Source organism: Oryctolagus cuniculus, chromosome 3 (genome assembly GCF_051225735.1).
Source record: "Oryctolagus cuniculus isolate XC-2025 breed Fujian yellow rabbit chromosome 3, ASM5122573v1, whole genome shotgun sequence".
Classification (NCBI taxonomy): domain Eukaryota; kingdom Metazoa; phylum Chordata; class Mammalia; order Lagomorpha; family Leporidae; genus Oryctolagus; species Oryctolagus cuniculus.
In genome coordinates, this window is record NC_142869.1 from 41,644,827 (window position 1) to 41,671,170 (window position 26,344).

At 38.0% G+C, this 26,344-nt stretch overlaps 1 long non-coding RNA gene and 1 other non-coding gene across 5 annotated transcripts in view; both read right to left on the minus strand.

Annotated features, from left to right (window-relative positions):
• The window catches only part of LOC149127321 (uncharacterized), a 164,131-nt gene that overhangs the window by 16,235 nt on the left and 121,552 nt on the right, over positions 1 to 26,344 (minus strand). The window lies entirely within an intron of this gene.
• Positions 21,128 to 21,314, minus strand: LOC149127322 (U2 spliceosomal RNA). Its single transcript, XR_016232035.1, has one exon. It is a non-coding gene; the product is annotated as a U2 spliceosomal RNA (small nuclear RNA).

A 26,344-nucleotide genomic window follows, 5' to 3' on the forward strand; every position in this document is an offset into this window, starting at 1 on the left:
CAAACTCTCCATGTGACTATTGTATATCATATCTTAAAAATTGTATTTGGGCCATTTTATTTACAGTCAAATGTTTTTCTGAAAGACTATATGTATACCCTTCTGCTGCTGTGTTTTAATTGTCCTTTATTTATTTGCAGATATTTAACTGTTTAACTAGTTTTGAATTATTAATATGCAGGAATAAGCATACATGACAACTCTCACGTATAAAATATAACAAAAAAACTCATTTCTTGATATGATACTCAGCAAAACATATTTTATTCTTTTTTAGGATGCATCTATTTTGGTAGCCACGCTAAATCATTGAATCTCCTGTTCATTCAAATGATTAATTTCACCATTTTTCTCCAGACTAGCTAAACCAGAACCTACCACAATTCTAACTACTAGATTGTTTCACAGTGGAGGCAGTCATTTTATATAAAATAAGATTTGACCTGAATCTTCACCCTTTGCTGGACTACAACCAAAACCTCAATTTTTCTGAAGTTCTGAGGATAAACGTTGGGTTGGTTTCCTCTCTTTTGTTGGTATACATGACTTCACCCTGGGTTTTTCCAGTATAAAAAACTGAATGACCAAAATATCACGAGGGGCCCATGGAGGCCTTGGAGGACCAAGACATGGTAGAAACTGAGGAAGAAAATTTGCTTCGTTTTTTAAAATTATTATTTCCAAATCACAATTGTTTAAATTGAAGATCAGATGTTCATATGCCTAATATATTATTCTCTCAAAATGAAATTCTGGACTATCTTACTAAAAAACTTATACTGCTGTGATTAAAACAGATTCTTTCTAAATGTTACAGCTTTGTGACCTAAGGCTCTTAATTCTCTTAATCAACATTAACAATGTTCCAACAGCTATAGTTGACATGAATTTTATATGATCTGATACACATGAGGCATCATCATCAGAGACATCACAGAAAAGCTAATACTTGGGCAGTTTGTAGACTATGGTCCAGGCTCTATTCTAAGTGTTCTGTATGTGTTATTTTCTCTATTCTTTATGATGATGGTATGAGATACCTACTGTCACCATCATTTAAGAGATGAACAAACAGAAATATGGAGAGATGAAATAACTTGTTTAAATTCCACTGTTTAAAAGTGATAGAGGTGATTCAAACAGGACAATTCCCATGCCTTTACTTTAGCCACTCTATTCTACCATGCTTTCAGAAATGATAATTCTTATTACTATGTTTTAAGCTAGTATATAAATAATTCTTAAAGTAAAATAAAAAATCAAGTTAAGGCCGGCGCCACAGCTCACTAGGCTAATCTGCCTTGCGGCGCCGGCATACTGGGTTCTAGTCCCAGTCGGGGCGCTGGATTCTGTCCCGGTTGCCCCTCTTCCAGGCCAGCTCTCTGCTGTGGCCAGGGAGTGCAGTGGAGGATGGCCCAAGTACTTGGGCCCTGCACCCCATGGGAGACCAAGAGAAGTACCTGGCTCCTGCCATCGGATCAGCGCGGTGCGCCGGCCACAGCGTGCCGGCCGCAGTGGCCATTGGAGAGTGAACCAACGGCAAAGGAAGACCTTTTTCTCTGTCTCTCTCTCTCTCACTGTCCACTCTGCCTGTCAAAAAAAAAAAATCAAGTTAGATATATTCAATACAAGCAATTTCTATATGAGTCAGCATAGCTGAAATCACAATGGGTAGTCCTTAAGGAACTTCAGCAAATATTCTATACATGTGCACAAAGATATTTATAACACCCTATTTCCAGAAGCTTCTCAAAAAGAGAATTGAGTTTTATGTTTATTTTGAAATAATTACAGACTCAGTTGCAGTTGTAAGAAATATCACAGAGAGATCCCATATACCCTTCATTCAATTTTACTCAATGGCAATATTTTATAAGACTATAGCGCAAAATTACAGCCAGGATATTTAATCTATACAAAAGGGCTTCAAAAGGTTTGTGGAAAATGGAATTAAAGGATAATGCATATTTTCCATGAATGCTTTTAAGACTACTTGTGGAATATATAAACACAAGGTACCCAACATCTATCTCCATAAGATCCTGCATGTTACCAATTTATAGCCATACTAACTTCACTCCCGTAACATTTCCCTTCCTTGTCCTTTCCCCCAGATCACTTATGTCTTCTCCACTTCTAAATTTTGCTATATGCAAATATCCCTTTTTCTGGGCGATCTCACAAATACAATTTAGCTAATTGATTTTTATAGGAGGCTGAACTTTCTGTGTGCTTGCAGTTCCTTAGAGCTGCCTACTGAATTTCCTTGAGAGCAGAGGTAGGAGTGGGCATAAGCGTGAGCAAGAGAGTAGGAAAAGCACAACGCAGACATAAGTGAGAGGGCTTCTCCTGTTTCTCCATGTCAATCTCCTTTCTACATGGGCCTTCTGGTTCAACAATAGTCTTGCCATTTATAAGTGTGAAGCACGTTTTTTAGATTTCACATTCCAAGATCTTACATTAATAAACTTGCATTATACAAACATCATATTTCTGCTTGCTTACATTGTCTTTTGTGAAACAAGGGAGCATAAAGGATTGCTTGGAAATGTCAGGAAGAATTCATCTACGCAGGATGAAAGGCGCTTAGATTACTAAAGAATTCGGCACAGAAGTCTCAAGATTTCACAGGTAGTGCGGCCAGCACATCTACCTACAACGTACAGAAAACCTTGAGACTAATGGTGTTTATGTCGGACAGTTGGGGCCATGGGAAAGTTATGTTTTACTTTATTACTTTTCCCAATATTTGTAGAATAAACATGCACTATCCTTAAAATATAACATAATATTTTTAAAGAGAAAAATGATGAGCTATTTTTCCTTATTCCATAAAACAAGGGCTATTTTTTGGAGGAGAAAATATGGAAATGTATACAGTCTCCACATTTAGCTGTGTGTGGTTGTGTGTGTGTCCTGATCTCTTTGAATGTTTACTAAGAAAAAGTGATGATTTTATTTCTTTTCTATCAGTCTTATTTCTGATTTTATTAATAGGCCAGTAAAAATAAAATACCCTGAATGTCGTGCTTCTTGAAAATTACCCTTCACATTTTTCAAAATGCTACTTTCAAAGGAGTTTAATGGGTTAAAAATTATCAACATTGCCTAAGTCATATTACTTACATGGTAGAAGGTTGGAACACAATCATTCTGTATTTGTTTGTATTCAATAATCAACTATCTACACACTGTTCTAGTCTTCATTTCTGTTTGAACAATCAAGTTTTATAATTTATTTTTTTGAATTTCTTCTCTCTAGATTTTGGCTTTATGCTTTACACTAGGTTGGGGAATAGTTAAAAATGTAAACGAAAGCATTTCATTTCTCTTTATTGTAATCCTTTTAAACTTATTTTGTCCTTTGGTGTTTGGACAGAGAGCTGTTATATCTGACATATGAAAAAAACATATCCAAAATGCTTTAATCAACTAATACTCGGAGTCCCCAGTGAGGGACAAATACTTCAGTGGTGAGGGGAATATGATAATAAAAGTGGAGACTTGCTAACAAATATCAGATTTTCCTAGACTGGCCTATGCCCAGAGATCTCTGGGGACCACATAAACTTACTTAGTAGGCAGGCAGGAGCGGCCTGAATAACAGTTGCATCATTCTGAATATTCTCCTCATGGCCTTCCCTGTATATATGCAGCCCCTCCCACCTTGGCAGCCGCATTCAGAACATCTGTATAGCATTATAGGGTATAGTAAATGCTTCCTCTTCTCTTCAAAGGCAGTTTTGTTTTTGTTTTTTCTTTTTTTTTTTTCAGCCTAGATAATATGAAGGCAGTCATTTGAAATGTATACAGCAGATCTTTGTTTAAGTCTGGAAGTTGGCACATGGCAAATTTGCTGACTTGTTAGCCCCTTCTTTTTCGCCTTGATATTTCAATAATGATTTTTGTGGGTTTACAGAAAGAAAGAAAAGTCCATATTCTTTTATCAAGGCTTTAGCTGCTACCAAGTAGATGATCAGAACTCCAGTCTCAGTAACTTAAGAGGCACATTTGATTACAGTTCACTGAAGCCTTTCCCATGGAGTCCCCTGTGAAAGGAAGCTCAGAGGGAACGAAGCCACTTGCCGGGGTTCACTAAGCAGCCTCAGCCAACAGAGGTGAGGTCAGACCTTGCTGGGGGTTACCACGTGCAGTTTTCCTGCCCCTCTGGAGTTAGGGAGTGGCCATTCAGGAAAACAGAAAGAAATATTATAATTCATGCAGCTTAGAATCCTGGCTCACGATATCCTCAAGCTAATTTTTTTTTTTGCAAGTGTTGGTAGTCAGACAATGACACGGCTGCAGTCTACAAATCAAACCACTTTCCTCTACACAGGCAGTTAAAATATAAAGTAAGTGGCAAGACTACTGTACAATAAGATGGACAGAAAAACTAGTCAACTGAATTTCCCATCTATGAGAATTTCACAATAAAATAATAATTTGTGTTGTAAACAAAATCAAACTCACTTTCTTTGGAATCAGTGTTCAAAAAAAATAGTAAAGAAAAGAAAAGTCACACAAACTGTACAAAGTGATCTAATGGCCCATCTTCATTCCTCCACTGAAACCTCCAGCTGGTCCCAGGGCTAGCTGAGTCAAGGAGCTTTGCAGCCACCCACCCACCAGCACCCCTTCCTGCTGTTCAGAGGCAACTAACTCGGTTCACGTAGTGCTGAAGTTCACTTAGTTTACGTGCAGAAAATAATGCCAATGGAGCATCTGAGGGACAGATAGAGAAAGTGAAGGAGAGACAGAGAGTGTGCATTGGCATCTATTAAAAACACATCTATTCATTCCAAAGGACCCCATTGTAAGGGAAATCTGTGGGCTAATTCCCAAATTTCTGTTAACTTGTTTAACTAACTATTAAGTGACATAATACTTGCCTGTAATGGAGCTATCTGTATTATAAATGACATAATTATCATAATTCTCAGTTTTGAAAGCCCTCTGTCTGAGAGCTTTTTTCTCTTTTGTGGAAATTCAAAGAGTTGCTTCACTACATGCTCCATTGGGATGACTGACAATTGATGAAAACATACTGAGCTCCCACAAATAATTTTAATTTTCATCCAAAATAAAAATGTGTTAATTCCTCATGCCTATAACAAAAATATTTTCATAATGATACTGTTTACACAGATTTAATCAGTTGTGTCACTGGGGTACAGCACAAACAGCAATGTGACCTGCTGAGATTTAGCACCAGATTGCGATTTACAATCAAGGCAGCAAGAGTCACTGAAGTGCATAAGTCTCGCCCCAATTACTAATTAATCAGACCCAAAGAGGTCTCCATAAAAGGCACATCATTCAGCTGTGCATCCCATAAATTTAAAGGCCTCCTATATTTTTGAAGGAGGAAAGGTGACCTAAGGAGTCAGATCATTACATGATACCTGCATTGTACACAAGCTCATTGAATTCATCCCACCGGGTGCTTTCCCTACTCCCTTTTGAAATGCTCTGAATACAAAATTTCACACTATGGCAGTATCCCAGCATCATTAAAATGTCAGTATGCTGGTTTCTGTATAAAAATAAGTGACTGTCTTGCTTTTCTGAGTTTGCATCTGTATAAGTCTTTTCTTCTTCTGCAGCTAGTGTTTGTGGAAAATGAAGAGGTATAATACGAAAGTACATAATGGTAAGTGTATGGGTAATAGCAATCAGTGTAATTCAGTGCAGTCCAACTTCTACCTGATTTCATCAAATGAAAAATATATTTGATCCACTTTGCATGGAGGTCAGATAATAAATGCTTTACACACTGCCCTGCTTTGACAAAAAAGATTTTGACTGAGTATTCTAAAAGAAAACATGCCTGCTGACTTGTTTATTTTAACCATCTTTAAAATAATGAGTTAGATTCTCATTTTCCTTCCTTTCCTGGATACCTCCTCTACACCGAGCGTTCCCTTTGAAGTAAATGGCAGCCCTGTACCTTGAGGAGATCTGCAAGGGGAAGGACCAAAATGAGAATCAGGCCGCTGATTTCAGATTCTTGATGTAGAGCCTGGCCGAAGGAAAGCTAAAATGATCTGAGTCATGTTGCATTAACCACACGTTGTTCTGTAAGGGCCACCCTAACACACAGTATCAGACCTGAATTTCAGACCTGTTAGTCCCTTCCTACATGTGCAAGAATGGTCAGCTGCAGAAATGATCACTATTTTATCAGAGACTGCTGATACAGTACTGCCCTCACTTTTGCATATACGTGATTCCTGGACTTGCCATGGGACAGAGTACATAAAATGCATTATGCTTTTGCTGAGAATAGGTACAATGACTAGAATTTAGAATTGTTTTTATAAGATATTTATTTATTTGAAAGGCAGAGGCAGAGAGAGAGAGAGAGAGAGAGAGAGAAAGAAAGATCTTCTACCTGCTGGTTCACTCCCCAGATGGCTGTGCCGATCCAAAGCCAGGAGCTTCTTACATGGGTGCAGAGGCCAAAAGATGGACTTGGGCCATCTTCTACTGCTTTCCCAGGCCACGGCAGAGAGCTGGATCAGAACTGGAGCAGCCAGGACTTGAACTGGTGCCCATATGTGATGCCAGCACTACAGACCAAGGCTTTAACTTGCTGCACTACAGCACTGGCCCTGAATTTAGAATTCTTAACCAAGGATCCTATCGTGGAAATAAATCACAACTAAAGGAAAAACAAAAACAAAAACAAAACTAGACTATAAAGTAAAAACGCAACAGCAACAAGTCATTATGAAGATTTCAAATGATACATTGTACTTAAGCTTCAAACTCATTTTACATTGTGCACAGAGTAGTGGAGGAATCAAATCATTTATGACCCAGTGTTTTCAGGACCTCCCTGAATATAATTAGCCATAAGGCCTCCTCTCTGTCCCCCCATCCCTCTCCAAAACTTCACAATCTTTAACGTTCCTGACAGTTTTAATCTATTGCAAATTCACTGCTATATATATCCACATGTATCACCCTCAACAAGGGGGGCTTCAAAATCTTCATGGAAAAAATAGAATTAAAATAAGTTTATATTGGTGCAAAACATTTTTGAAATCCAAACATAGTCTTTTCATAATATGCATATTCCAGGAATGCTTTGAAGATCCGGTGACATACCAATTTTCTGCCAAATTACTCCTTAACACACAAAGGAGATATATACAATACAGATCATTTTAAAAGCAGCCAAAGTCTGAGCTGATGCCTTTTCTTTCTCTTGATAACTTTCTGTTCAAGAAACAGACACAGTGGTGGTGAATATTTCAACAATAATTACTTATGTATTCACAATTCACCATTTGCTAATGAAGGCTTTAAGTATCTTCTGTACAGTCTATGCAACCTTCGCATCTCCATGAAAATTTTATTATCACTCCATTTTCAAGACAGACAACTGAGGTATGAGACATAGCTGACTGTCAGCACTGCCTCCTCACCTCCACCCAATCCAGTGTAGGGGTCAGAAAGAACTTACTTGCCTTTTTTTTTTTTTTTTTCTGACAGGCAGAGTGGACAGTGAGAGAGAGAGACAGAAAGAAAGGTCTTCCTTTTGCCGCTGGTTCACCCTCCAATGGCCGCCACGGCCGGCGCGCTGCGGCCAGCGCACCGCACTGATCCGAAGCCAGGAGCCAGGTGCTTCTTCTGGTCTCCCATGGGGTGCAGGGCCCAAGCACCTGGGCCATCCTCCACTGCACTCCCGGGCCACAGCAGAGAGCTGGCCTGGAAGAGGGGCAACCGGGACAGAATCCGGTGCCCAGACCGGGACTAGAACCCAGTGTGCCAGCGCCGCAAGGCGGAGGATTAGCCTAGTGAGCTGCGGCACCGGCCGAACTTACTTGCATTTAATCCTGCAGCTTTATTGCACTACAAAGCAGAGCAAACACTGCTGGGCAAAAACAGATGTTTTAAGCATTTAACTTATTTTTCTTGGTGTTTTTGATGTTATTGGTGGTAACTCTTTTACAAAGAGAAAGGGACATCTATACCCACCCGGAATCAAATATCCTTAGTGTATTCAGAATTAGAATGACTGTTCAATTCTCACCATGTAGCATTTATCAAAAAAGATAATGATAGATTATTAGAGTGATAGATAAGCAATTCCTGTTTGGTCCACCAGATCACAAGGTGTCTTGAATCTGTAAGAGTCATTTTCACACCTCTGGTTACTACACACTTCATTGGTGATTTATTTACAAAATGACCTGAGTCTTTTGAGGAGTGGAGAGCTTGTCTCAGAAACTGCTAAATAGCAGGGCCAGCTATGTAACTTCCCCACATCTGGTACAAAACAAGAATGCAGCTTTGTTACATGGGAAGTCAGTCTCTACTTACTGTGCACCACTGCCCTCACCCGCAGTGGCTATCCAAGCAAGTATAATCTTCATGGTGGAGTGCACTTGACACCCAGATCAAGGGTGGGCAAGAAGCCCAGATCAGTAGGGTAGGGTGAGTGAAAGAGGTGGATGAGACCACACATGAATCCAGGCTCCAAATCCCCTGTGAGGCCTCCATAGTCCTGTTTCACTGCACTTACAAAATCCAAATCCAAGGCACAAATATGAAGACCTTGAAGACCACAGTGTATTGAACCTCCCATGGTGGACCCTTCTGAGTGAAGAGCCTGTGTTGCCACATTGGTTACACACCCATGAGACAGCCCTGATGAATGGTGAAGCCATCCTTGAGGATACCTATGACAGAAAAGTCGGGGTAGCAAGAGAAGAAATTCATGTACACAAAACATGGTATTCAATGACTTCCAGGGGGCAGTGTGCCACGGAAGTGTGCTTTCTTATCCAGCATTGCTCTCTCTCTTCATCCAGCTTTGAAATATTCCCTGCAGCTTCTCCACTGAGATAAGATCACAAGGCAGGCCAGTTCTTCCCCCCAGAAATGCCATTTGGGGTATTTTTTGAGTAAAGTTTATCCTAGGGAAGCCACTTCCTTAACACATCCATAATTACTATGAGAATGCCAGATGAAACAAACATGAAAGTTTGCACGATGGATACCAATAATATATTTATATACCATGGAATATTATTCAGTCACAGAAAAGAATAAAAGTCTGTCACTCTCAGCAAATTGTATGAAACAGGATGGCATCATGTTAAGTGAAATAAACACAGAAACACAAACACCACATGTTCTCCCTCATGTGTGGAAGCAAAAAAAAAAAATCAATCTGAACATAAAATAATGAATAATTACAGCTGGGAGAAGTAGGAGAGGATAGAGGGAGTTTGCTTAATGAGTACCCAGAGTTAATCAATTGATTAAGTTCCTAGAGTTATGTAGCAGAGTTGGGTGAGTATATTTCACAGTAACAGAGTACATTATTTTTATGAACAACTCGAAGAAAGGGGCTCTACGCCTCCCACCATAAAGCCTCCCATCATAAAGTAATGCCAGGGAAGGGGAAAGGTTGGCTACTCTGATTTTATCAATACACATTGTGAATTTGTGCTGAAATTTCACACTGCAGCCATGAATATGTATAATTATTGGTAATAAAATTTTTAAAATTTTAGCCATAAAATAAAAATAATTTATATTTTCCTATAACTTAGAATGCTCACCTTTACCTGAAAAGTTATATTCAAATATTTGAACTTTAAGTGCCAGTGTTGTGGCAGAGCAGGTTAAGCTGCCTCTTGCAACACTAGCATCCCATATTGGAGTACAGATTCAAGCACCAGCTTCCTGCCAAAGTACCTGGGAAGGCAGAGAGGATGGCCCAAGTATTAGGCTCTTGTCACCCATGTGAGAGACAGGTGGAGTTCCTGGTTCTTGGGTTCAGTCTGGCCCAGTCCTGGTTGTTACAGCCATTTGGGGAGTGAACCAGAGGATGGAAGATCGATCTCTCTCGCAATCTCTCATTCTCTCTCCTCTCCATCTCCAACCCTCACCCACCTCAGTTGCTCTGCCTTTCAAACAAACTAACAAATACACAAACATTAGAACTTTAATAATATGCAAAGTAGTGGGCAGTGCTGTGGCATAGTAGGCTTAGCCTCCACCTGCAGTGCCCGCATCCCATATCGGTACCGGTTTGTGCCCTTGCTGCTCCTCTTCCAATCCAACTCTCTGCTATGGCCTAGGAAAGCAGTGGAAGATGTCCCAAGGGCTTCGGCCCTTGAACTCACATGGGAGACCCAGAAGAAGTTCCTGGTCCCTGGCTTTGGATCAGACCAGCTCTGGCTGTTGCAGCCATTTGGGGAGTGAACCAGTGGATAGGAGAACTCTCTCTCTGTCTTACTTGATCTTAGCCAAAAGGCCAAGAAGCAATCTCTCTGTCTCTACCTCTGTCTATAGCTCTGCCTCTCAAATAAATAAATACAAAAATCCTTAAAAAATTAAATGAAGTGTATGCTAATTAAAGGTTTTTAAAACTATATTCACCATCATAAGCCACAATAAACTGGCTAACCCTATTTTAGTTTCCTTTATATCTCAGAATTCCAGTGGGTATTTAATTCTATTTCTCACTATTTCTTCTGTGTAGTTTTGGAAAAGTTGCCTAATGATTCCTCCTGCTTTAGTCTTTAAGGATAATGAAATTTCATATGTATATGTTTTCAGAGTAAATAAAGAATACATATAACTCTGTGAGATAGTTGGGGTAACTATTTATTGTGCCCATTTTATATAGGAGGATAAAATATGTCCAAAGGTCATATAATTTGTCCAAAGTAATAGAAGAGCTCATGTCTGAGCTAATCGTGGATCCCCAGTTTCCAAGTGGTAGGCATGTCTTCTCCTTCACCATCTGCCTTTTCTGGGATCAGGGGCTACTTTAGTACCAAGTAGCAGAGCAGGTGTGTGACACACATTCTTAGGCACCAACTATAAGCTTAGCTTTCTTCAAATGACCACACAGATGCCTCACAACCCTCATGAGATATGAAATTTCCTATAAGTTGACAGGTTTTAGTCTTCATTCCTTCTGTAATTTCCCCATGTCCCCAAAGGAGGAAGAGTGAAACTATCTGAAACAGGATGGAGCATAAAGTCACAGATGTAAGACAGAACATGTCACGTATTGATGGTAGTGAACATGTAACACATCACATGTAGCATAGAACATGTCATGTGTTGATGACAGTGAACATGTAACCCATCACATGTAACATAGAACATGTCACATATTGCTGGCAGTGAACATGTAACCCATCACATCTAACATAAAACATGTCACATATTGCTGGCAGTGAACATGTAACCCATCACATGTAACATAGAACATGTTACATATTGATGGTAATGAACATGTAACCCATCACATGTAAGATAGAACGTGTCACATATTGATGGCAGTGAATATGTAACTCATTTTTCAATGACTTGCAAAACAAAATTAACTCCTGATTGCCACCGTATGAGGCCTCCTGTGAGAGCCAAGAGAGTTCCCACAAACACACACCTTGTTATGCTCCCACATCAAGTAAGGTTAATATTTTAACATACAGAGAGGAGGAGCGAGACTTGGATGAATTACAGAATGTGAATAAGATTTCAGTGATAACCCCGTCTTTGTGATTCTGAACTTTATGTTCTTTCGTACTCTGCGTCAGGGTCAGGAGAATGTGTTTCAGGAGTTTTCTACAGAGGGCGTTGTGCAAAGGAAGTACAGAGGAAAGCGGGGAAATTGCTAAGGTATCCAGTCTGTTAGAACTTAAACAGCTGCCACGTTTCATGACCTACAACTGCACTCCTGCTGAGAAGCTACCCTGGACAGGTAGACGTGCAGGTAAAAGGAAGAAGCATAAAGTACCAAGGGAATAATGGATGTGAGTAATAAATCCAGTGACGAATATAGAAACTCGTATTAACTCAGTCATTCATGAATGGAAGATGAGTATGAGAAGGATGTCGTTTACATCACTTTAAATGATGTTCTAATCAAATCAAAGTCTAGGGGCACAAAAATATTTGGAAAGGGGTAAAGCAATGACTTACTCATGCTGTGCTTCATGAAAGTCTGTGCTACGCTGACTTTAAATCCACAACACAGCTCCTTTGGTGTCATGCATTACTCCTCTACATAGCAACCCTACTTTGAGGCTTGGGAATTATTTCCAGTTCCATGGCATCATTCTATGAATCTCTGCTTAGAAGAAGCTATAAATAATCATAATGCCCATGTGTTCATGAGGCATGCTCATTACAAGAAGTTAACGGAGAGAACTTGTACACGAATGGATGAAATTAAAGTACCTGATGGCATCATGGCCTTTGGTCGTGGGAGATTGGTGAATGGCTCTGTCTCGTGCTGTGTTTAGATCTCATGGTGAAGGAACCACTATTTCACAGGAATGGGGTGCAGATTCTATGAGGCAGTATTAAAGTTGGATTCTAAACACAATGTTGGGATAGACTGAAGGCAAAACCAGAAATGTGGCTTTCTCTCCAACAGCTATCTTAAATGCTGGGGGCTATCAAGAAGTATTTTTTTGTTTTGACAGGCAGAGTTAGACAGTACAAGAGAGATAGACAGAGAGAAAGGTCTTCCTTCCGTTGGTTCACCCCCCAAATGGCCACTATGGCCGGCGCACAGCGCTGATCCGAAGCCAGGAGCCAGGTGCTTTTTCCTGGTCTCCCATGCGGGTGCAGGGCCCAGGCACTTGGGCCATCCTCCACTGCCTTCCCGGGCCACAGTAGAGAGCTGGACTGGAAGAGGAGCAACCGGGACAGAATCTGGCACCTCAACCAGGACTAGAACCCAGGGTGCCCGCGCTGCAGGCGGAGGATTAGCCTAGTGAGCCGTGGCACCAGCCTGAACAAGAATTTTTAATGGATAAAAGGGAGTTGCATATCATTTTGAAAGTGTAAAATCATTATGAAGCACATTTTGCAAAACAGATTTCTTAGTTTCCCTTTGCCCTCCACAATAGGGAGAGAAGAGAATGTTTTGAAATTTCACTTACCACAGAAAGATGGCCATATTTTATATGTGACTTGATGAAGAACAGTGTTTTAATCATTTTTTACGAATGCCTTTTTTTTCTGTTGGAACACTTTAATGAATATAAAATGAACTTCGACTGGATGAAGGGTAGTTGCATTTTGGGAGGAGACAGTCCAAAGTTCCTATTCTATACACTTTGAAGACCTGAACGGTATTTGAGCAGCTCCAAACAGATTGCCTCTTAGAGTCAAGGGATGCACAGAACACAATGCTAGGAAATCCAGCTAGCAGACATCATTACCTTGCTCCTTCACAAACATTTTCCTCTTCCTTGTTTTAATTTAGAGTATTAATTAAAGTAATCTAAATTAATAAATACATTTAAAGTAACCTAAATCTGATATTCACTTTTGACTCATTCATGAATTTCCTTAAAAATTTTTAACTTTCAAGATAGTGGCATACATGCTTTGGCTCTGAACATGAAAGTTAACTTGGATTCTATATCACCTTGATTTGTATCAGCTTGAAAACTAACGTTGCTGGTCAGGTTGTTTGGTGCTGAGCCTAAGGTTTCAACAGTAAAACTATTATTTCTCTTTAAAAACAATGCACTATATAGCTTTAAAAAAGAACATTTGGGTGGGTGTTTGCCCTACTGGTTATTAAGTGCACATCTACTGCAGATTACTGTAGATTCCAGATTCCTGCAAATGTGCATTCTGGGAGGCAGCAGGTGATGGCTTAAGTAGTTGTCTCCTTGCCACCCATGTATGAGACCAGATTGAGTTCCTGGCCCCCCACTTTGGCCCCAGCCCACCCCTAACCATTGGAGGTATTTTGGGAATGAATCAGCAGTTGGGAGTGCTCTCTCCCTAGCATTCTCTCTATCCCTCCTTCCTTTACTCTCTCTCACTTAAAAAAATTATGCCATTGCATAACTAAAGACAAATACTTTTTTTATTTTTCTGTTTTGAAAGATGAACCATGCACTTAAAAAGAATCTTTACCAATTTGACCTTAATAACTGTACATAAAATCAAATATGAGGCTATTTCTATTTCTTATTTTGTCAAATGCATAGCTATTCCCACAACAGTGTGGGGGTGAAGTGGGGAGGGAGAGTCTTTAAACTCTTCCTACTCTTCAACAACATAACAGGGAAATGAAAGGCACATCTGTAAATAAATGCATCATTAGATTCTCATCAATTTGTAAGCTTCGCTTGATGTATGGCTAAAATAATCCCACAAGGAAAACTAAAGAAGTGTTTGGTTCCAAGCACATGCCAAATAGATGAAGGGTAGGGGTTGGTGGGTGGGGATTGAATTATTGAAATGAAGAATTTTGCAGATGCTAGAAATATCTTTTACAACAGTCCAGAATGAGGAACTATTTTAAGTACACAGCTACCAATGTATTCATTAACAGAGGAGAGCTCTGGACATATTAAAGAGCACAGTAAAACAACTAATGATGCACTTGAGCAGTAACAGGTTGTCATTAGACCAGCATCTGCTCTCATCAGAGTTAATTATTCAGTTGCTTTGTTTTCCAAGTAGGTGTCTGGTAAAATTTAGCAGAATCTTAATTAAAACACATTTTCAAACTCCTTGGATGCTCATCTCATCTAAAGAAATCAAGACAATTTCCACCATAAACATCAAGCTTCAGTTGAGCTATCAAATGGAAGAAGGAACTCAGCCAATATAACTTGTTAGGTATTAACTATTGGGATGCCTTGAACATGCAGACAAGGAAAATCTACCTTGAGAAACAGCCTACTTTTCTCAATCCATCAACCAGTCAGAGTACACACTGCAGCAACAAGAATACTAACACACCTAGCTTACTTTGATTATGTGATAAAAAAATTGCAATGTAGTAAATGAGCTTGAGACATAAAAGATGACATAAGCATCTGTATTTATCTTTCCATTTATTACCTAATGATGAGAATAAGATCCACACATATTAACTTAAAATCTTTAAAAAAAATGGAAATATTTTCCAAAATGACCACTGATTACAAACATATTTGGATGCCAGTGAAGATCTTATTTAAAATTTTAATAACAAGCTGGATACAATAAACATTGGTTGTATCATAAAACAATTGATATAATTTATATTTTGCCATATGGAAAAAATGATACCACTTATAATACCAATGCAAATAGAGCAACATATAAAAATTTGAATAATGAGTCAGGAATAATCATTATTTTTAACCTAATATTTGAAAAGCAAACTTTTGGGTCTGAAGCTATGGCTTAGCGAGTAAAGCCACCACCTGCGGTGCCAACATCCCATATGGGCACCAATTCAAATCTCAGCTGCTCCACTTCTGATCCAGCTCCCTGTTAATGCTCAGGAGAAAGCAACATAAGATGGCCCAAATACTTGGGTCCCTGCACCCACTGGGAGACCCAGATAAAGTTCCTGGCTCCTGGTTTCAGGCTGGCCCAGCCCTACCGTTGCAGTCATCTGGGGAGTGAACCAGCAGACAGAAGATCTCTCTCTGCCTCTCCCTCTTTCTCTCTGACTTTGACTTTCAAATAAATAAATCAATCTTTGAAAAAAGAAAACTAGTGAAATCAATGGAGTAAAAGGTAAGGAAGACAAAATACCTGAAACAAATAGATGAGTATTACGGCAGCTATAAGAAACAAGTTAAAAATGCTACCAGTCCATTTCCCAGAAAACCATGACATTACAATGAATCTTCCACATCCTGAATAGTGTTTGGAAGATCAATGGTAGGCAGTCAGTAAACGATTATTTCCTTGTATAAAAATTAATAAATATTAATTTCATTTGCCATCAAAGTGACTGTGAGGTTACAAGGTATAAAATTTGAACCTAACATTCTCATGAATGAATGAATGATGGAATAAATAAATAAATAAGTGAATCACATGCTTATTGCTTCATCTGAACTAGATGTTATCAATTCCCCAGTTTAGTTGTGGTCCACTTGAATAGTTATCTATATTTTGCAATTCTAATATGAGTTCTTTAAAGACTAAAGTCATGAAGATTGAAGTGAAATTATTAAGAGCAAGTATATTCAATCAGTAATAAAAGTCCATTTCGTTAATATAGCCCATGAACTATAAAAGGTATGCAGAGATTTCAGTTTCCCCAGCTCTTCCTCAGCAAGGAGTTGATGATAATCCTTCACAAGTACCACGAAGGCACATTTTATGCTCCAGTTTCATCTTTGCATAATTCTTACTGCTTGAATTTCATACAATCTGACAGTCCTAATATGTATAGTTTTCCAGCCAGAGCCTATTTTATACTTTTCTTAGATGCTTGCTCAATGTATAGTCTTCAGGAACTGAGTTTTTCAAATGAGACTGCCTCTCTGGGCACAATGGCCACGGAAGGGCACTGGAGTCCCTTCTTCTCTCATATGTGAGTGTTCTGTCTCTGACTATGATGGCTGCTCACGGCTCCTCCTGGGAGGCATACACCATTAGTCAGGTTACAGCCTAAGCCTCTGTAACAAATGGATCCCAAGTAGTGAATTGAGGAAAATGGGATTTTATTTCTCTCAAGCAGTCTAGCAGTAGATAGGAAGTTCTGGTTAGCAGCACAGCTCTGCTGCAGGTCATTCAGGACTGTGTTTGCCTCTATCTTGTTACTCGCACATTGTTAGGGGCATTGTTGCTGCCTGGTTAAGTCGAGTCATGGTCATGTCTCAATCCTAGGTGATGAGATAGAAGTGAAAAAAAATTAACAAGGTACAAGAAATTTCCTTCGATGTGATATAGTAGCTGTGTATATCATTATGTTGGCAAGATCTTTGTCTCATGGACCCATCCAGCTACAACAAAGGCCAGGAAAAATGATCTATGTGCACAAATGTGTTATGATAAATAAAAAAATGGGAGATTAGATTTTGGTGGACAATTAGCATGCCCAAAGCAAAATAAACTGAAAAAAAAATCTGGTAGGGGTTACCTGTCTTCAGTCAAGAGTCTTTTTATAAAATAATTTAAATTAATGTATGTGAGCCCTCCATTTAACCAATGCCTTTATATTTCTGCTAAACAGCCACCATGTAACAAAAATCTCCAGAAACTTCTGCTTAGTCATTTTCCAATCAATAGCAAGTAGAAAATTTTATATCTCTATATATCCTTTCAATCATGGTTTCTTTTTTCCTAGTTCTTGGAAGCATAAAGTGTTTCTAGATGCAAATCAGTCTTTTTTAATATTTATTTATTTATTTATTTATTTTGACAGGCAGAGTGGATAGTGAGAGAGAGAGACAGAGAGAAAGGTCTTCCTTTTTGCCGTTAGTTCACCCTCCAATGGCCGCTGTGGCCTGCGCATTGCGCTGATCCGAAGCCAGGAGCCAGGTGCTTCTCCTAGTCTCCATTGGGGCCATCCTCCACTGCACTCCCTGGCCATAGCAGAGAGCTGGCCTGGAAGAGGGGCAACCGGGACAGAATCCGGCGCCCCTACCGGGACTAGAACCCGGTCTGCAGGCGCCGCAGGGGGAGGATTAGCCTATTGAGCCACGGCGCCGGCCGCAAATCAGTCTTATATTTCCATTTTACAGGGTAAAAAAAACTAAGGTGCAAGCTGGTGTGTGGCACAATGGATTAAGCAGCCCATATTAGAGTGCCAGTCTGAGGCCTAGTTGTTCTCTCCCTACTAATATTCCTGGAAAAGCAACCAAAGATGGCCCAAGAATGTTGATGCCTGCCACTCATGTAGAAAACCAGGATGGAGTTCCTGACTCAGTGCCAGCTGTTGCAGCCATTTGAGAAACAGTAGATAGAAATTTTTTTGCCTTTCCCTCTATTTCTAAGATATGTCTGTCTTTCAAATAAATAGAAAGAATCTTTCTCAAAAGAAATAATGTGAATAATGATAAAGTAAAGGAATCATTGTCCTATATCCAAGGTTATTGACCAGGAAGTCTGCAGGTCTGAGTTCTAGGTTCTGTTACTACTTCCTTGCTCCTTGAGTGACTTACTAAGTCCTTATAGATGAGTCAAAAGACTCCTTTTGGACTTAAAATCAAAGCTCAATAACTGGCCCAGGCTTAAACATCTATAGTACCTGGAGCATTGTGGGGCTTACATTTTCTGCTAGAGCACCCTGAAATCATAGCAACAATAATAGGACCTCAACACATATTTCTTGAATAAACAGATGAAAAGTAATTATGGTGACCAAATATTTTTGGGTGTTTCTGGTTTATGCCTTGGAAAAGCTGTATACCTGGTAATCGCTGCCAATGTCCCCATTTACTCTCAAAAGTATTCCAGTTTTGTCCCATAATATGTTCAGGGTAATGATAAGAGTTTTCTCTCTGTTCAAAAGGCAACTGTTTAAACTACAACTAAGCAATAGTACTTGTTTTAAGTTCATGCAGACCCCAACATAGATCTTTAGAATTGTACAATTTCAAAGGTATAGTCAATGTAGTAAACAGAGATAAGCATTGAGATCTACATAAATAAAGTTTAAAATAATATAAATTCTTTAGGAGAAAGTGTGAAAAAATCAAACAAGTAAACCAGAAAAAGCACTCCCAAAAGAAATGAGTTGGGCTATGAGTGAGAGGATGTGCATGCAAAGGAGAGGTGGGGGAGGGGAAAGACTTGTATAGGACAGTGTCATCAAAGTTTAGCCCAGATAAAGGAACTCATAGATCAATGTTCAGAATACAGGTGACAGCCAAGGGAAAGATAATACTGAGAGCCTACCTTGGCTTCAACCAGAGGAATTTGGAATGCATCAGTTTTTCATTTGAGAGTTCTAAGCAATATTACATTTAAATACCTGGTTTTACTAACAAGGGGGTTCTACATTGGACTAGATGAACTCAGAAATCTTTTCTTCATTTTTTTCAAACTTCATATTATATTATTTTAATACAGAGAAATGGAGTAACACCAGGTAAGCTAGAGGAGGAGCTTGAATGCTGGTCTGACTTAAAAGAAATGAAACTAAGATAGAATGTAGAAGACTGATTGAGGTGCCAGAACGTGAAATACCAGTGTATTGGCCTCTGTCTTTCTATGACTATTTACTACAACCTGATTTTTTATATAATATACTCTTAAACAGTCTGAGAATTCTCAGTCTCATACCCATTTGGTAAAAAAAATAAGGCACACATCACAAGGAAAATAGTGCCATTGTATAGAAGTGAATACCATTTTTATATGGTCTAATTCAACACACTTTGTCATAATTCTTCAAATCTTATCACTACAAATTAATGTGAGTTACAAAATAGCATATAAAATTGAATTAGGCACAGTCCCGAGTTTATTTTTGAGTAAAGTTTGGGAGTTACTAGTGACTAGTGGATCCTTCATTGTGATGAAAATTTTTAAAACAGGAGGAATCACACTTTTTCCCAAAGTATTATTCATTCCCAGTCCTACTATGGACTTGAATGTCTTGGACCAACTGAGGTTATAATGTTCAAAAAGCAATTCTACACTCAAAGTAAGAATGTACAATTATTCCTACATTTGTAAAGGGTAGTACTGTGATATCAGGACTTGATGATAGAAAATTATGCTAGCACTTAATACTTTGGTTAAGATGTCTTTGTCCCATAATGGATAAATTGAGCTCCTGACTTTAGCTTCCTGCTAATGTAGACTTTGAGTGGTGATGGTTCAAGTAGTTGATTTTCTGCCATCATGTGCAGATAGGATTCAGCTCACAGCTCCTGACTTGGGCCTGATCCAGTCCCAGCTATTGTGGGCATTTGAGAATGAACCAGTAGATGGAAGATATCTCTCGCCCACCCTCTCTCCTTCTCCTGTGCTCTCCCCTTTATTTTTATTTTTATTTATTTATTTAACAGGTAGAATTACAGACAGTGAGAGAGAGAGAGAGAGAGAGAGAAAGGTCTTTCTGCCTTTGGTTCACTCCTCAAATGGGCGCAACAGAAGGAGCTTCTTCCTGGTCTCCCATGTGGGTGCAGGGGCCCAAGCACTTGGGCCATCCTCCACTGCCCTCCTGGGCCACAGCAAAGAGCTGGACTGGAAGAGGAGAAAACGGGACCTGGAAGAGGAGCAACCAGGACTAGAACCTACACCCATATGGGATGCCAGCGCCGCAGGCGGAGGATTTAGCCTAGTGAGCCACGGTGCTCTCTTCTTGAGTCCCTCTCAAATAAACACATCTTTTACGTATTCTACCCCCCAAACTCCAGGGGACTATCTAAGTTCAGCTCAAAGAACATTCTTTTTTCTAAAAATAAATGCTTTTTGTATCTATTCCAGCTCAGCAAAAAGCCTTCCAACATCACAAATTAGTGGTGTGCACAAATACTGTTTGGGGACAGTCATCTGTTGGGACCTCTCCAGCTTCCCCATGTACCAAAGTACTCCATGCTCAGAGCAACAGGAAGCTTCCTCAGTAGGAACTGAATTGACCATTGGATTCAACTTGCAAATTTGATTTTTTTCAGTTTCCTCTTGTCATAGAGGATGCCCATGTACAAAGGATTGGGACCTGTTGTACTTTTATGAATTAGTCACTTGAAATCTAAGAATGGATTATAAAGCTGTCACCTTATACAACCAAAAAATAAAAAGAGTCAGAGAAAGAGGTGCTACATAAGGGAACTTAAAAATCCCACCACAACAGATGGCTTGTGCCATTTTGAATTTAGTCTCCCTAAGGAGCAAACCCTTGTCGAGGCTATTAAAGTTTCTGTTTGCATGAGAAAATGCTATTTCAATATTGATGGCTATATCTATGTGACCTCCATTGAAAACAAAGTCACAGAGATTTACCCTTAATTCGAGAGGAAGAAAATAATAGACAATCCACCCAGTGCCACATTCATCTTTGAGAACTGATTAAAGTGGCAGCAGGGCAACAAAACTGCACTACTCAATACAAGATTTGCCTCAAGGAATAAAAATAAAATAGGCACATTACTCCTCAAAGACACATATTTTATTTAGTTGTTAAGAGTAGAGTGTTGGAATTTTTGAAGAACTGTTGCTATTTAATAGAGGTGAAAGTTTTAATGTGAATACTGCCTGTGTGAACGCGTGTGTGTAAAGTTGGCGTGACACATTCTGCTCAAATTAGACTTCTAAATAACTAGTAACAGCTGTGGTGCTTAGAAATCAGTTTGGTTTAAACGATGATGTCATGTGCTTATATAAGTATAATAGGTGTGCTTATTGGATAGAGAAGTATATGATTCACTTTTTAATCTAAAAGAGATGGCATGCAGGTATCTTCATTTAGCACCTTTAAAAATGCCACACTTAAAACTAAATTATATTTCCCAACACCTTTAATATTTTACCCTCACACACCATTTAAAAACATGCACTTCCACACGGATAGCAGAGATAGGAATAGATACATACTACACTTGATCTTAGCCAAAAGGCCGAGAAGCAATGGGAATAGATACATAAAAATTATTTCACAGCAGAATTAAAAATGACCAAGCACAAAACTGTCTGTATTCACTTATATTCCTGAATTCTCACTGAGATGCCAATTTTAACTGGGTACTTAAAGAAGTTCAGGAGAATACAATTAAAATATAAGTTTATTTGGGTGAAAAAATTTTTTTAAATGAATAGTTTTTTCATAGTCCACATTTGCACGAACTTTTTTGAAGACCTCTCCTATAAGTGAATTGGATCCTCACTCTGTGATAAAAACAAATCTCAGAAATAGCCAAGTTTGCTGAATTACATTTTTGTTTCCTAAAAGCACTTGAGCAGCTAAAGCTAGTTAATAAAAATTACACGGAGAAGCAATTCTAATTAACCTAATTACTTAAATATCATTTCTATCAGTAAACATTGGCCAGAGATTATGCCAGTGAAGTCTGCCTAAAATTAGAACAATATAGTAAGCACAGTGAATCATTTTTTTCAGCCATTCTAACTGTAATATCTGTGTAAGTGATGTTCTTGGAGGAAGAAAGGGAGAAAATTTTGAAATTAAAGATATTAATGTAGAAAGATTCTCCTCTATTACTAGAAGTTAATATCATGAACAACTTCAAATCTGATTGTTTCTCTTTGTGCTCATAAAGATAGAAACATGGCAGTGAGCAAGACAATGTATTTACTTTGATATTGTCTTATAAAAGGCCAGGTTAATTATAAAAGCATATTCATTTGTGTGAAAAGCTTTCATGCATGCTCTTGATTAAAGAAAAGCTCAAAAGACATGAATTATTTTTGGTTCACAACTCAAAATATGGCTTTTTAAAATGTCTTTCTTTCCAAAGCCTTATAAAAAGAGAACAGCTTCTCATTGAGAAACATAGAAGACAAGTGTTCTTCCAAGGAAGCCCATATTGTTCACTCTTTGCACCCCTCGTCTCCAAAACTGGGGGAGACTTGGTGCTAACATACTTTCTTCGCAAAATCACCAGTGCTTCTCATTTCAGATATTCAAGTATTTAAAGGCAAGTAGTTTGAGAATGAGTCTATCTCTTCTCCTAATCCTGTGTGTGCTAAATGAAGTCCAAGTTCTCAAAATGGCTTGTCATCTTAGAGGAAGAAGGAAGAAGTATTTAAGAGGACACTTGGAGAAAGAAGTGTTTCCAAAAGAAGTTATGGTGATACAATATGGTAAGCAAAAAAAAAATGTTTGCTATGTCCTACACTCAGCTGGAACATCTCCTGTTTGGCGATATTTCACAAAATGATTTCACAAGCAAATGGTTTAATGCATGGCCAGCCAATTTAGCCTTTATTTTAAATATATTCTTTATGCATATAGATATTTTGAGATTGTGCCTTCTGGAATGATTACTGAAGCCACATTGAAAAGTCATTATGCAGAAACATGGGTGTACAAATAGTTCATAGCTTGGGGGAACTATAAATAGAACTGACTGAATTTTGTTAAAGGGTTCATGTCCTGGTTATTTAAAAGAACTATCTTTGTGGCATTGATCAGCTATAACACTTCTAATTTGCATTTAGCTAAAATAAAGCATGGGGGGGAAATCATACTCAATTTTTGGAAAGGAATATTGATGAAAAATACAATGAATTAAAAAATGAAGTATGGTCAAGTTCCAACAAAAGGACACATTTTGGTTTTCTATTATGTAACAGCTCATTAATTCTATGAACATTTACAGCAGGTATCCATAATTTTGGGGACTGCATATTCTAGAGAACTAAGGTAATTGGAAAATATAGAAATATCTAGCTAGATTCTAAAAATATCACAGATAAATGTTTAGAAACAAAATAATTAATACCTTATTCATCGATCAGATAATATGTGACAATGCCAATTGCATGTGGTTATGTTATAAACCCTCGATACCCTCACGGAGTTACAAAAAATACAACTTTAGAAGTTTTTAGTTATATTCACAAATTTCTAAAATAGTATGCTACTCTTGATAAAATTCAACATCCTCATCTTAAGAAAGGCTTTGGATAGTGATATATTCACTTAGTTATCACTTTTTTCCATAAATAGTAAAGGACTGCAAATTCTCTATTTCAATATGCCCACTGAGTTTTTTCAGATTTAGTGGCTAATTATATTACATAGTTTCAAGAGAAATGCACAATACTTTGAAACCTTACTAAAGGATGTTGAAAAATAGTTTATATTGATTATATAGGTATTCATATGTATGCCTATCTGTGTAAAATATATGAAGGTACTTCAAAAAGTTTATGGAAAATGGAATTGAGAAATGATTTTATTTTGATGCAAAAGTTTTCCACAATACAGGAAAATGAAGGTTTTGAATGTATGTCATACATGGATTTCAAATTTTTTTGCAGCAAAATAAACTTCTAATTCAATTTCACATACCTTTGAAGTACTCATATATATGCTATGTTTGTATGTGTGTGTGCATATGTATATCCAACTTCAATAACTTACAAGATAAAATATCTATCCTAAAACCTACTTTGATTGGGGATTAATGTTTACAGCTTTATCCTGGAATCAGGTGGATAGTTCATAACTTCACAGATGATTATTGCTAATTTTTAAAACTCTACTAAGTAAAAAAAGTTTGTTGCGGGTGGGAGGGACGTTATGGGGGGGAAGCCATTGTAATCTATAAGCTGTACTTTGGAAATTTATATTCATTAAATAAAAGTTTAAAAAAAGGAAAAAAAATTTAAACAAAAAAAAAGCCCAATTAGCTATTTCACAAACAAATTAAATACCCCAGAAATTAATTTACAGATCTACAACCAACCAATTTTTGACAAATGAATTAAAATCTTCCATGGAGAAAGGACAGTATCTTCAACAAATGGTGTTGGAAAAATTGAATGTCTGCATGCAGAAGTATGAAACAAGAACCCTACCTTATGTCCTATATAAAAATCAACTCGCAATGATTCAAGATCTAAATTTAAGACCTGAGAAAATCAAATTGTTAGAGAAAAACATGGGGGAACATTGCAAGATATTGTCATAGGTAAAGACTTCTTCAATAAGACCCCAGAATCACATGCAATAAAACCAAAAATAGAAAAATGGGATCACAGCAAACTAAGAAGTTTCTGCACAGCAAAAGACACATTCAACAAAGCAAAGAGGCAACCAACAGAATGGAAGAAAATATTTGCAGACTATACATCTGATGAAAAATTGATAAGGAGTTCAAGAAACTTAACAACAATAAAACAAACAAACCAAATAAGAAATGGGTGAAGGACACAAACAGGCATTTTTCAAAGGCTGAAATACAAATGACTAACAGACACATTAAGAGATGCTCAGGATCACTAGCCATCAGGAAAAATGAATAAAAACCACAATGAGGTTTCACCTCACCACAGTTAGAATGACTATCAATCAAAAACTCAATAAATAACAAATGCTGAGAGGATGTCAGGAAAAGGTACCCTAATACACGGTTGATAAGAATGTAAACTGGAACAAACATTAATGAAGACAGTATGCATGTTCCTCAGAATTCTCAAAATAGATCTACCATATGACCCAGCCATCTCACTCCTGGAATTTACCCAAAGAAAATAAAATCAGCATATGAAAGATTTATCTGTACCCCCATATTTATTGCAGCTTAACTCACAAAAGCTAAAATATGGTATCAATCCAGATGTCCATCAACTGATGGTTGGATAAAGAAATTATGGATATATACATATTGAAACAAGACACAGCCTTAAATAAGAATGAAATCCTGCCTTACATAACCAAATGGACACCATAGGAGACCATTATACTTAGTGAAATAAGCTGTTACCAAGAAGACAAATATCATATTTTTCCCTTATTTGTGGCAATTAACATAGAATACCAAAAATGTAATGTATATAAGACTGACATTTTGATATTTGATTATTTTTTACAGTCCTGTTTATACTCCTGAGGAACAGAGGTTTTTCTACTTACTCCTTGCTGAATTCTTTATTCAGTGGAGGTTTAAGCTTATAATCATAAAGTAAATTGAAATTATGTAATTATAAAAATTAAGAGAAAACTAAGAAAAGAAGGAGGAGGGAAAAGAAGAATGAGGGAAAGTAGAGTGGAAATTAATGTTATGCTCTTAACCCCAGTTAGAATGGCTCACATTCAGAAATCTACCAACAATAGATGCTGGAGAGGACATGGGGAAAAATGGACACTAACCAACTGTTGTGGGAATGCAAATAGGTTAAGCCACTATGGAAGTCAATCTGGAGATTCCTCAAAAACCTGAATATAACCCTACCATACAACCCAGCCATACCACTCCTTGGAATTTACCCAAAGGAAATGAAATTGGCAAACAAAATCTGTCTGCACATTAATGTTTATTGCAGCTCAATTCACAATAGCTAAGACCTGGAACCAACCCAAATGCCTATCAACAGTAGACTGGATAAAGAAGTTATGGGACTGTACTCCATAGAATACTATACAGCAGTAAAAAAAAATGAAATTTGGTCATTGGCAACAAAATGGAGGAATCTGGAAAACATGCTGAGTGAACTAAGCCAGGCCCAAAGGGACAAATATCATATGTTCTCCCTGATTGGTGACAACTAACTGAGCACCAAAAAGGAAACCTGTTGAAGTGAAATGGACACTATGAGAAACAGTGACTTGATCAGCTCTTGTCCTGACTGTTGATGTACAATGTAATACATTATCCATTTTAGTATTTTTTTTGTTCTAGTACTATTGGTTGAACTCTGTAATTAACACACAATTATTCTTAGGTGTTTAAATTTTAACTGAAAAGTGATCCCTGTTAAATGTAAGAGTGGGAATAAGAGAGGGAAGAGATGTACAATTTGGGACATGCTCAAGCTGACGTGCCCCAAATGGTGGAGTTAGAAATGTGCCAGGGGATTCCAATACAATCCCATCAAGGTGGCATGTACCAATGCCATCTCACTAGTCCAAGAGATCAACTTTTGTTCACACTTAATCACACTGATAGGTCTAAGAGTCAAAAGGATCACACAA